The sequence below is a fragment of the Lutra lutra genome, chromosome 10 (genome assembly GCF_902655055.1).
Source record: "Lutra lutra chromosome 10, mLutLut1.2, whole genome shotgun sequence".
NCBI lineage: Eukaryota > Metazoa > Chordata > Mammalia > Carnivora > Mustelidae > Lutra > Lutra lutra.
The window spans coordinates 66,997,490-67,011,659 of NC_062287.1; positions in this window are offsets into that span (position 1 = coordinate 66,997,490).

Consider the following 14,170-nt stretch of genomic DNA (forward strand, 5'->3'; position numbering starts at 1 on the left):
GAGTGCGACTTAACTCTAGACCCTCCAGTGATGGGTGTCAGGCTACTAATGTAAGTATGTCTTAGTAAGAAATGGCTAAGGGCTTTATGAGGTTCTAGATTGCAGGTAAGAGGACTTGAGTGAGGTTAAGACACCAACAGTGAAAAACCTACAGTCTCTCCCTAACCAGTTTCTACTAAGACTTCAGAAACTACCAAGTGTAGTTAAGACCAGAATTAAACCAAAACAGCACATTTTGGCTGAATACATATTAAAAGATGATCTTGGCCTGATTTTGTGGTTGTTGTTATTGAAGGAAAAGAACAGGTTGTACAATATCTTTTTTCTAGGCAGCAAATCTAAGTTCTTGACTCCTTAAGAGTCTGGCACAAGATTTGGGAAGTTTGGTGAGTAGGCCGAATGTGTCCTGCTTTGGGGAATCTTGCCTGGCATTAGCTATGCTCCCTCAGTGTAACCAGGCAACTGGATGATTTTATCAAGACTGCAAAGGCAAGAGAGCTGGCCAAGTTCCATAAATCTAGGCTCTGGGGAAAGGTATGTTGATGGCTTCTCAGAGCTGGCGAGGAGAGAAAGGAGGAAAGGAAGCACTCACAAAAACCACAGCACAGAAAACAGAAGAAAGAGAGGACAGAGGTCATAATGGAAAAAGGAAAGGAGACTTTCTCTTTCAAGATCCAAGGTGTCCAGGGATAAATGATGCATGTGCCTCTTGTGGCCAACTGGAATCTAAAAAAGGACCCAGCGTCTCTACCCTTTCTTCTTTCCACTGTTATCCACCTCCGGATTTTTAAAGATTATATTCTATACCTATTGTATCGGAGTTCAACCAGAAAAAGAGACTCCCCCAGGTTTTCCAAATAGGGAAGGTTTTAACATAGGGAACAGACTCTCATGTAACCAACAGAATGATCTGAGCAAAGATCAGGGTAGCAGCTTCCAGAGTTCACGAAATCAAGAAGTGACCAGGAAAGTGTCTGCCACCAGTCTCTGCCATCCACAGCTCAAATCAAGTGAAATGGGAGATTGCCCAGAGGTGCTATGAAGCTCAAGAATTGAACAGAAACTACAATCTCAGCTCTCTATAGCAGGTGGTTCACAAGAACTCACTTGGAAGCTTCTGCAAAACTTACCTTTGCCTCCTCATCTGTGCCTACAATTGTGCCAGAGAATAATGACTTCTACCCTACCACCCTTCAATCTTCATGTGGTTTTACAGAAACTAACCCACAGCCATCCTGGTAAGGAATTCTGGGAAATACATTTGCAAACTTCTCTGTAGGAATGATGCAATGATGAAGATCATGCAGAAGCAGACAGAAAAGATGACAGTTAACAGCAGACAATCTGGCGTACCCACTGAATGGGAGTCTTGCCAGTCGCACTTACTTATCTTTGACATATGACTTGTAGATCTGAAGTTTGTTATTGATTCTGTTTTGAGCCTATCTCCTTCCACAGGCTCAAACAATGGCATTTGAGTACTTGAACTGTGGTGGAGATTGCTAGTTTGTTTATTCACTCATTCCCTGAATATGTGCTGAGCTCTTACTAGGTGCCTGATGCTGGTCTGGTTGCTAGGGGCGGAGTGGTGAACAAGACAGACAAGGGCCCTGCCATCAGAGGCTTACAGCCTAATCAAAGAGTGACAGACAGTAATAAGGTGAGCAAACTGAACAGGGTATTTTCTTTTTCCCAATAGCTTTACTGAGGTATATTTTACACATTACACACCACTTTAAGTGTGCAATTCAATGACTTTTAGATTTCCTGAGTGATACAACAATCACCATAAATCAGTTTTAGAACATTTTCATCCCCACAGTAAGATCCCCCATGCCCATTTACAGTTAATCCCAGATTCCACCCCAGCTTCAATCTATTTTCCATCTGTATAAATTCACCTTTTATGGACACTTCATATCAATGGAATCACACTAGTAATTTCAATTTGGAATAAACATATGATTTAAATGAATCACCTAAATGTGTTAGAGTAACTAGGCAGTAGAAGGGTTCACCTTTATTTTGGATGGTAGAAGAAGACCTTCTTGAGGAAGACTAACATTTGAGCTGAGATAAGTCAGGCATTGTTGTCAAGAATATGAGGTAGAGACTGCGTTAATTGGCATAAAATACACTAAATACATTAAAATACACCAACAGACTAAGATCATGGTTTGGCAGTGATGTGAAGGTCACATTACCCTCACAGTAATCAATCTATGGCAGCAGTCATGCCCAAGGAAGAGGTGCTGTAGAGACCAGTGGGCTTCTAGACAGGCACATTCTTTTTTTTTTTTTTTTTTTTTTTTTTTTAATTTTTTTATTTTTTCAGCATAACAGTATTCATTATTTTTGCACCACACCCAGTGCTCCATGCAATCCGTGCCCTCTACAATACCCACCACCTGGTGCCCCCAACCTCCCACCCCCCACCCCTTCAAAATTCTCAGATCGTTTTTCAGAGTCGAAGTCTCTCATGGTTCACCTCCCCTTCCAATTTCCCTCAACTCCCTTCTCCTCTCCATCTCCCCTTGTCCTCCATGCTATTTGTTATGATCCACAAATAAGTGAAACCATATGATAATTGACTCTCTCTGCTTGACTTATTTCACTCCGCATAATCTCTTCCAGTCCCGTCCATGTTGCTACAAAACTTGGGGATTCATCCTTTCTTTCTTTTTTTTTTTTTTTTACAGCTTTATAAACATATATTTTTATCCCCAGGGGTACAGGTCTGCGAATCGCCAGGTTTACACACTTCACAACACTCACCATAGCACATACCATCCCCGATATCCATAACCCCACCCCCTCTCCCAACCCCCTCCCCACATCAACCCTCAGTTTGTTTTGTGAGATTAAGAGTCACTTATGGTTTGTCTCCCTCCCAATCCCATCTTGTTTCATTTACTCTTCTCCTACCCCCTCGACCCCCCATGTTGCATCTCCTCTCCCTCATATCAGGGAGATCATATGATAGTTGTCTTTCTCCGATTGACTTATTTCGCTAAGCATGATACCCTCTAGTTCCATCCACGTCGTCGCAAATGGCAAGATTTCATTTCTTTTGATGGCTGCATAGTATTCCATTGTGTATATATACCACATCTTCTTTATCCATTCGTCTGTAGATGGACATCTAGGTTCTTTCCATAGTTTGGCTATTGTAGACATTGCTGCTATAAACATTCGGGTGCACGTGCCCCTTCGGATCACTACGTTTGTATCTTTAGGGTAAATACCCAGCAGTGCAATTGCAGGGTCATAGGGTAGTTCTATTTTCAACATTTTGAGGAACCTCCATGCTGTTTTCCAGAGTGGTTGCACCAGCTTGCATTCCCACCAACAGTGTAGGAGGGTTCCCCTTTCTCTGCATCCTCGCCAGCATCTGTCATTTCCTGACTTGTTCATTTTAGCCATTCTGACTGGTGTGAGGTGATATCTCATGGTGGTTTTGATTTGTATTTCCCTGATGCCGAGTGATATGGAGCACTTTTTCATGTGTCTGTTGGCCATCTGGATGTCTTCTTTGCAGAAATGTCTGTTCATGTCCTCTGCCCATTTCTTGATTGGATTATTTGTTCTTTGGGTGTTGAGTTTGCTAAGTTCTTTATAGATTTTGGACACTAGCCCTTTATCTGATATGTCATTTGCAAATATCTTCTCCCATTCTGTCAGTTGTCTTTTGGTTTTTTTAACTGTTTCCTTTGCTGTGCAAAAGCTTTTGATCTTGATAAAATCCCAAAAGTTCATTTTTGCCCTTGCTTCCCTTGCCTTTGGGGATGTTCCTAGGAAGATGTTGCTGCGGCTGACGTCGAAGAGGTTGCTGCCTGTGTTCTCCTCAAGGATTTTGATGGATTCCTTTCTCACATTGAGATCCTTCATCCATTTTGAGTCTATTTTCGTGTGTGGTGTAAGGAAATGATCCAATTTCATTTTTCTGCATGTGGCTGTCCAATTTTCCCAACACCATTTATTGAAGAGGCTGTCTTTTTTCCATTGGACATTCTTTCCTGCTTTGTCGAAGATGAGTTGACCATAGAGTTGAGGGTCCATTTCTGGGCTCTCTATTCTGTTCCATTGATCTATGTGTCTGTTTTTGTGAAGACAGGCACATTCTGATGGACAGAACTCAGGAAGAGGTTGGGAGACCTGGAAGGGATAAAGGGCTCTGTTCTCTATCTAAAGAACAAAGTCCTAAGATTTCATTGACAACCATGCCCCAGCACCTACCAGAATACTCAGACATAAGAGGAGATGGAACCAAACAGAACCTCTGCCTCTGCTCCAGGACCTAAGTGAGAATACAGCAAACTCAGCCCTCTAAGCGGTATGGGGAAGGCAAGAGCTGACTTTGGAATTAGGCAGTCTTTCCAATACGAGTTCCTATACCTCTTTGCCACGTGATTTCAATTACTGTTTCCTCATCTGCAAAACGGATCTCTTATCTTGGTGGACCACTTCGAGGGTAAAATGTGGTCATAGATGTAAGGGATCAGCCCAATACCTAACCCATCGTAAGGCCTCAATAAATGATATGGTGTGTTATTTTGAAGGCAGGCGCAGCAGGCTCAAAATTCAGGTAGACACAAGACAACATGAGTTTAGACACTATTTGATACATCAGTTTTGACTGACTGAACTACTTTAGCCACCACATTTACATAAAAAGACAGATACCAGGGCTGCTACCAGGCGTAATTAAATAAAATGACTAGTGTCTCAGAAGCACACAGGGTCAGGTGAAACCAAACCAATTCTGCAAACACAGGAGCTTAGAGCACAGGGGGTCATGAGACTGAGAGCCCACACCCCATCCAGGGAATGCCTGAAAATCTTGAGGAGTCTACTGGATATCTACTGAGATGGAATGGGAGCTAGAGCCCATCTTATCTTAAGGGTAAGAAACCCAACACACGTCGGGGTTAGAGCAGCCGTTGTGTTGCTATTATTATTACTATTTTCTACCTTCCCCCCCAGCCCCCACCACGGCCCAGTTTGGCAAATGAGAGAACTACCCAATAGGACCTAGGCAGACAAGGAGACTGAAAGTTCAAGAAGCTGTGGGCCAGGAAAAGCTAATAAATGAAGGTGGGGTTGGGTTTGAGAGGCAAAAACCTAGAGGTCCCATGACCTGGGGATAGTCATCACCACATTCCCTACATCGCCAAATGCCCTCCCAGGAATTTTTCTGAAAAAGAAATAAAAATCCTAAAAATCCTCCTGGATGGCTCAATTGGTTAAGCATCTGCCTTCAGCTCAGGTCATGATCTCAGGCTCTCTGCTTAGTGGGGAGTCTGCTTCTCCCTCTCCCTTTGCTTCTATGTTCTCCTTCCCTCCCACTCTCTCTCTCTCTCTCTCAAATAAATATTTTTTTTAAAAACCCTATTATATCAAAAACTAGTGGACTATGCCTTCGCTAATTGAATTTAAATTTAAAAATTTTTAAATAATCAGAGAAAAAAACATAAAAGGATTGTCCCGAGCTAGTAAAACCCACAAACAGGATGAAAACAGAACATATTTGGCACGGGTCATTGCTTACATAGAGTCTCATCACAGAATTCTGCTCAGTGAACAATTCAAATGAAATACAAGGAACTATTCACCACTTAGCCCCAGGGCTTGCAAAAGGTGATATTAATTAGTTCTGACTAAAGAAAAGCCAGCCACCAACCATCTTTCTTTTTTTTCCCCTTTTTTTCTTTTTTTTAATTTAAATTCAATTAGCCAACATATAGTCCATCATTAGTTTCAGATATAGACTTCAATAATTCATCAGTCACATATAACACCCAGTGTTCATTACATCACATGCCCTCCTTAATGCCCTTCACCAACCTCCCCTCCAGCAACAACCCTCAGTTTGTTTTTTATAGTTAAGAGTCTCTAAGGGTTTGTCTCCCTCTCTGATTACTTCCCATTCCATTTTCCCTCCCTTCCCCTGTGATCCTTCGTGCTGTTTCTTATCTTTCTCTTCCACCTTCCAAGTGTAAATCTGGAGAAAAGATTTTTGAGGAGGCCTGCCATATAAGATTGTACCCAACTGAGCCCAGCCCTAAAGGAAGATAACACAGGCCTCCTCCAAGAGAAGAGATCACTGGAAGATCCTGCATGATTAGAAGACACAGAAGGGTGTTTGTTACCTACTTTCAAGAGCAAAGCCTCAGCAGTCCTCAGAACCAGACTTAAATCCTGGCTCTGCCACTTATACAAGTAACTTAAATCTCTCTGTGCCTCGGTTTCTTTATCTGTAAAGTGGGACTATTAACAGTGCTGGCATCATAGGGTTGTAACAAGAATTAAGAAAAAATTTATGCAAAACTTATTTGTGGAGCATAACAAATAGCATGGAGGACAAGGGGAGTTAGAGAGGAGAAGGGAGTTGGGGGAAATTGGAAGGGGAGGTGAACCATGAGAGACTATGGACTCTGAAAAACAATCTGAGGGTTTGGAAGGGGCAGGGGGTAGGAGGTTAGGGGAACCAGGTGGTGGGTATTGGAGAGGACACGGATTGCATGGAGCACTGGGTGTGGTGCAAAAACAAGGAATACTGTTATGCTGAAAATAAATAAATAAATAAACAAATAAATGAATTTAAAGTATAAATAAATTTGGGGAGAATTGAAATATTTAAAAAAATTTATGCAAAGCATTTTGTAGAGTATCTGTCACAGGGTAGGTGCCAATAAAAATTGGTTATTACCATTCACATATTCACACATAACTGGTTGGCAAGCACTGTGCTGCATGCCGAGGTATGGATCCACCTGGTGGGTGGGACCAAAGTCGGTTTGGGAGAGTGAGCACCTGGGTTTCAATTCTGGCTCTGCCCATCATTAGTTGTTAGAACTTAGTCAAAGCTTTTAAGCTCCTTGAGAGTCTGATTCCTCATGTAGCAAATGGAACTACTATTATATATTCCCATTGTTGTTATGAGGACTGAGTAGAATACCATCTTTGAAAAGCGTGTTGAAGCAGATACAGTTAGCCATCTGTGGGTTCTTTGGGCATTTTACTTCTCTTCCTTTCCCCAGTCAGCCAACTCCTTTTGTGCCTATTTCTTTTCTACCCTGTTGTTTTATCTTTTGGTTTCCTTTTTGGTACCAACCAGAAGCAAGGGAAGTGAAAGAGGGCAAACTGACACAAACCTCAGTCCACTTTATCAGCTCTCGTTAATCCTATTATATTTCTGGTGAGAGAAAAAGCTGAAGATGTGATGAATTCATACATAGATCCTGGAGGGTGAGCATGTTTCCACATTCCAGAGTAAATATAGGCTTGTATAAAAAATCAGGTGTTAAATAAATAAAATCTTTAAAAAAAAATCAGGTGTTAGAATTGGATCTACATTCTAAGTCTTAAAAAATCCTTACTCTATTCCCTTTATTCCTGTGTGACCATGAGTGAATTATTTAACCTTTCTGAGCCTCAATTTTTTTCAACTAATAGGGGTAAATATAACTAACAAGTAGAGTTGTTAGGCTTAAATATAAAATAGGTAAAAATACTTGGACAGACAAGGTGTTCAATTAAGTGGCTGTTATTCCAAATTGAAATGTTTATTTCAAATCTTTCAAGTCCCAACTATAATAATGATTTTTTGAGAACCATCAAGATCTTCTTATGAAATGTAATGAAGTCCTAACCAGTGGACAGACTCAAACGCAACTTCTTCATTATCCTCTCCTTCCCTTCAGGCCCATGCTTCTTGCCTCCTTAGACATCACAATATAATTCCTCAAGTAACCTCTCCCAAGCTTTTTGCTTTCAAACTGACAGTTTGGTCTTTCACAGCAGCATGTATCTACAGGATTAATCACCCTCTAGAACCAATGTCCTATCAGGAAAGGTGTACTGAGAGCTACCATGTGCAAGCAAGCATTCTGCAAGGCCCTCAGGATAGATAACTGTGGAATGCACAGTCCCTGACCCTCAAGGGAGACAGACCTGTCCAACAGTGACAGTACTCTGACACCACAATGCTCAAAGCTTGGTGAGGACCAACACTGGATGCCCAGAGAGGGTGACAAATAGGCTGGGCCCTGGAGGATAGGGAGGGGTTTGAGAGGTGGTCAAGGGAGACAGAGGAATGATCATGGACAAAGGCATGGAGACAGGAACGGTGTCTCCAGTGTGGGCTGCCTGAAACGTGTAGGTCGAGAAAGTGGCAGGAGAAGAAACTGGAGAAGCAGTACAGGAAGAGAGGATAAAGATCCAAACTACAGCAGTGGTGCTGAAGGTAGAGAGGAAAAAGAGGAGAAGAGCCAGTTCTCAACCATCAGAAGACATTGGTGAATGGCTGAAGAGAGGCACCTAAGGGGGCTGTCAAGTTCAGCCCAGAGGACTGAGTAGGTGGTGACTCCACAGATTGAGAGGAAGTGCCAGTAGGAAAAACAGGCAAGGGAGTAAGTTTTCGGCTCAGTCTGGCATGTGTTGAATTTGAGATGGTTGTAGGGACATTCCAGGCCAAGGCAGGTTCCCAAAGACGCATCCAATGTATAACTCTGTTAGAGCTCTGGGACCATACTGGCTGAAGTGTGTATTTTTCTCTATAGTAAGTGGTCCTGCCCAGTAGGAATCAGACCAGCAGATGTGTCTGAACGGGGCAGAGGATTCGAGCAGTCATCTTCATAAATGCAGTCTGTGAAGTCACAGGGTGGCAAAGGTACTCCTTGTACCCTATAGCTCCCAGCAGAGGGAAGAGCTTGTGGCTGGAGCTTGATGAATCCAGCTGCCGGCTTGACTCTCTTGACATAGCTGTCCTCCCTACCCACCTCATCTTTTCCATCACATTCGCATCTTTCTTCCTTTCATCTCCTCCTGCTTCTCCTTTGCAGCTCCCAGTGAATGCTTGATGAATCCTGGCTTAGCGAATAGGCTAAACTCACCACTTAGGAAACAAGCCCTAGCTTTTATCTTCCTCTGTGGGTTTGAGTCTGCTAGAATCAAAGTAATATTAGCACGATTTGTTTGGATTAGCATGAAGACTTCTAATCTGCTCCTTTGCAATATTCCATATTTTAATAACTTTAATAATTACTGCTTCCCTTTTCTAATTAAGAGCTTAGAGACAGAGACCTTGGAGAGGGACCAAAAACAGTGGCATTTGGTATTGTGGAGAATGGAAAGAAATATTTGCATAGCAGAATCAATATTCAGAGCCAGCTAAGAGCACTTGGGTTTCAATTCTGTGAGTATTTATTATGCTCCACTGTGGACAAAGTCCCGAATGCCGGAGATACAGGCGTGGCAGATACGGATGTAGCCTCCATCCTGTTTGAGGTCTGCCAACAACAGCATAAATTCTCTAACCATATCCTCCTGGTAATATGCGTAACAGTACTTAGAGCTTAGAAGTCTAGAGCACTTTGGCTCTGGCCCACTGTTTTAACTTGAGGGAAAGGCACCGGTGGCTGAGCAAAAGTGCCTGCTGGGGTGTTGCTTTCAAACCACGAAAGTGCTTTCAAGTCCTCAGCTCCAGTAGCCCCTGTGCATTTTCAGGTGTGTCCTCTCCACCCAAAGCTAACCTAAAGGGCCAAGCCCAACCCTCAGGACTCTCAGGCCAATCTTTTCCAACTGCCAGACACTACATGGATGTGGAAGCCATGATGAAGGAAAGTTCTAGCCTCTGGGCATGGGGTGAGCCCAGAGGCTTGGCAGAGGAGGACCTCCATAGCGGCAAAGTACTGTCCATGCTGCCCAAGTGTCCTCTTCTGAGGAGGCAGAGGTTGAAGGTCTTCTACAGACCCAGAACAGTTCTTATCCAGTATATCTTTCTGTTGGAAACCCAGTTTGAGAATGAGATCTGTTCTGGAGTCCCCCACCTCTTGGACCCAGAATCACCATCCTTCGCCCTCCTGGGGCTTGTCTTCAAGAGCTGAGAAACTTTCATTTTGAACTCTCATCTGTGGGATTTTGTTACGCCCCTTTCCCTTAATCATTCCTCCTCTTTTAACAAAACCTATTTTTAGTGATTCCAAAGACCACCCCTCTGGTAGGGATTCCACACCCCAGAGATAAATCTGATGCCACCTCTGCCTCAAAATATTGTGGTCTTTTGACGGAATCGGGCATGGGCCATTACATTTCTATAACACAGGATAAAATAAGTGCTAAATATAGGTTCAAAAAAGCCATCATTCATTCTGAGTTGGTGAATCGAGGCCAGTTTTGCAGAGGAGGTGTTTGATCTGGTTCTTTGAGGATGAGAAAGGTTTAATAGATAAATAATAAGGGAAACAATATTCCAGGATGGGAGAGAGAATGAGCCATACAGGGAAGCTTGAAAATGCTTCACTTAGGGAAAAATGAGGGGTCTGGTACTGATAAAGACCAGGATTCAGACCAGGCTGGAGAGAACACAAAGCTGAAACATATAATGGCATCCAATCACAATGCTTTGAGAGCTGCTGCAAGAAATTGAGTCTTTATTCTGGAAGGGCTGGAAAAACACCATGGCAGGATTCTTGAGAGAGGAGTGAGCTAATTCTTCCTCAGATGAGTAACTTTTAGGAGGATCACTGCTCTTCCACATGAAGGATGAAGAAACTAACATGTTACCACTTGTAAGCTATTGCTCCTGCCCCAGGATGGAGAGACAAAACAGGACAAGGGTAGTACAAAGTGAAAGGAGAGAGGGCACAGAAAGAATCAGTAGGTTTCTGCAACTGACTAGCTGAGGTATCACTGGCTGATATATGTTTGATCCCCCTCACCACAGTGCAAATCCCTTGAGGGCAGGAACCGTGTCTTACTCATCTTTGTGACCTTAGTGTTAAAGACAAGTGGCTCTCATTTTAGTAGAAGTCTTAACCTGGTGGCCTTAGGTGGGTTACGAGGGAGTCTGCAACTCTCCCCAAAATTACGTGCAGAATTTTTTTTCTGTGCACATAGGCCCTTTCTGTTTTCTGTGACCAAAAAATGGTTAAGAACTGCTCTAGAAATTTGTCACCTTCATAAATGCTTCTGACTCTTGGTTTCTGTTTTTATTCCTTCTCTAAGTACTAACTTCCTATATATAAAAGAAAAAAGACAGGGTCAAAAACATTAAATGGGTACTGTGAACGCTATCATATTTTACTTGTAGTAAAAACCCAACATATAAATTCAGCTGAGTCTAATATGCTGAAACTCTGGAAGACATTTTCCCTGCCCATATCTGACCTCATTCTCTGGTAGCACACTCCATTCCAGAACCTACTCTCTAATAGCTGATGCATCTATGAGGATGGGAATCAATTTTAATTTGGAGTTTAGCTTCTGCAGCAAGTGCCTTTGAAGAAGCACCTTCCTGAGAATGCCGACTTGCTCCTTTCAATTACGGCCAGATAATTAGGATGGAGGTTCACATGCTGCCAGCTCCATTTCTGTGTGGGTGGTAGGGGACAGATGTGGCACTTCTGGGCAATAGACACTTTCCCCAAACATTGAAAGGGATCATATTGTCCAAAATCAGGCTGAAGAAGGAGTCTGTGCCACTTTTGCATGCCAGAACCACCTGGGAGACGTGGCCAGGCTGCCAGACTCCTGGATACTCTGTGATATCCCAGTGGTTTCTAAGGACTACATCACGGAGTATTTACAAGTGGGACTGGCCCAGAGAATTTGAAACATATGTTCCCTAGAAGAAGAAAACAGCTTCTGACCTCTAGAAAAGATGTAGTCCAGTTGGGGTGGGGATGGGGTGCGGGGATAAGATACACACACTGAGAAAAAAAGAACCTACTCGACAAAGGGACACAGAAGTGTATGCTCAGGGCAAGGCAAATGTTTTACATAAGGGGAAGGGAGGTTGTAGGAATTCAGAGAAAAAAGGTGCCACCGTGTAATGAGGCTTATAAAGGAGGGCATGAAAGAGGGGGCAAAGGCAAGGAATTAGCAGACTCTGTACCACATATTCCCACATTTAACTTCTTTTCTTCTGACAATTAGGGAGTGCCTACGATGTGCAAGCTACAACACCAGATGATTCTGTATATGTTAATCATTAATCCTCACAACTACATTTGAGGTAGGGCTTATTATCTTCACTTTATGAATGAGGACTGAAGTTCCGAAAGAGGAGATAAGCTTCCTAGGACATGGCTCGTAAGTGCCTGAGCCAGAACTATAACCCACATCTGTCTGACACCAAAGACTAAATTCTTTTCACACCACACAGTGTCCCTGAAAAGCTATTAGTACAAAGTAGATGAACCTAAAAAAATATTAAGCTAAGTGAAAGAAGCCCGGCACAAAAGGTCATGTATTGTATGACTCCATTTATGTGAAACATGCAGAATAAGTAAATCTATTGGTAAAGGCCAAAATGGCTGCCAGCACCGAGGGGGAGAAGGGACTTCAAGGAAGCTCCCTCAGTAGAGTTGGGGAAGAGTGAGGTGCCTGGGTTAAGTCTAGCAGCATGGTGAGCCAACATTCTCTTCTCGATTCAAGGGAAGGCTTTCCATAAAGGTGTATCACTCTCCAGCTAAGAGTGAGAGTTCCCAGGTGCATACATCTGCTTTTCTTAATCAGAGCAGAAGAAGCTGCTCGAGATTGTCCAAAAGGCCCTGAGAGCATTTATGAGGAGTGAAGCCTGCCCTGCTGTGGGTCCTCCTAAGTTAAGAAGACACAACATTCCTTTGCTTATTCTCAAATAACTCTGCATGTGGTCCTTTCTTGGTTGCTTACAAGCAACTTCAGATCTCTGTTAATCTGAAATGTATGCAATAATCTAGCTAATGAAGGTGCCTAGCCAGCCGCCCAGCATCCCATCTCAACTGGGCTTTGTTGTTGGCAATGAGGGGAAACTCTCATGAAAAATTGGAGGGGTCCCAGGAGGTATTTAATTTGGTTTTATTGCCTTTTATGTGGGAAATTAAAGGCCACATGAAAATGGGAACCTAGGAAGGCAGACAAGGGTCTGCGATCCAAGCAGCAGTGAGCCTGGACATGGGACTTCTCTCAGAGCTTCATTCTCCCTCCAGGCTCTTTGGTTTGCCTTTACCTTGCACTACTCTCAGAAGTATCTGTATTAATGATCGGGGATTCCGTTTGTTTATTTGGAGTCTCACGCAGCAACCTGACCCTTTCAAGCCCTTGGGGCTTTTCTGATAGTGAGAAGGAGTTGGCAAGTGGCTCAACTGTTCCCTTGCCCTTCCCCAGTCTCTGGTCTACCTTCTTCATGGCCACAGTCAGTTCAGGGAGCTCTGGCAGAGGAGACGTGGTTGCCCTGATGGGTCTATAATTCCCTTTCCTCCTAGCACAGTCTCTGTTGTGAGAGAGCAAGAATCAAACTCTTCATCTACTCATCCATATCCATTATTGGGGTACCCACAAAGACGTGCTTCCTGGGGATCAGCTCAGAGTTCTGCATGATGCCAACCATGATGCTGGAAGTTAATTTTATGTGGAGTCCAGAGAATTCTATGGTGTGTCCAGTGGAGAGGCACACACAGAATTCCGCCCAATGCCCAGTGACTGCCCTGATGCCCAGTGAGGGGTAATATGCTACAGCCAGGGAAGAGGCTGTGAAATGACCTCGGCCATCCAAAACGTAGTATCTGTCAAGCTCTATGCTATGCTCTGCAAAATCCCCCTTGAAGTGCAGAGCTGTACCCACTGAGATGTCCAACATGGTGCTAAATATAATGCCAAGTGCCCAACAAGTACCCACTTGATGGCCTGCATGGAACCCAATGAATGGCCTTCAGAGAGTGACACACCTCGGAAGTTTCTCTCCTGCTCACAAACCCTCTTGGCAGTGTCCTATGACTACCCCGTTTGGCCTCCTGATGACCACAACCCCACTGCCAGCCTCTCCACAGCCCCCTATGGTCTTTAAAAAGCCACATAAAATCATCTTTTAAAAAAGACACTGGGTGATATACACAACTAATGAATCGTTGAACACTACAACAAAAACTTATGATATACTATATGCTGACTAACTGAACGTGATTAAAAAAAAACAAGAAGAAGAATTGAGGTCAAAATAGAAGGAAAAAAAAAAACAAGCAATTTGTTCCAAATATGAAGACAGACAAGAAAATATAAAACCCCAAACACCCAGGTAACAAACTTTAGTTTTATTTTGAGGTTCTTTTTTACAGTGTTTTAAAAATAGCATGTCATAAATACTTGTAAAACAGCACAATACAAGCAAATAGTACTGAAATCTTTTAAG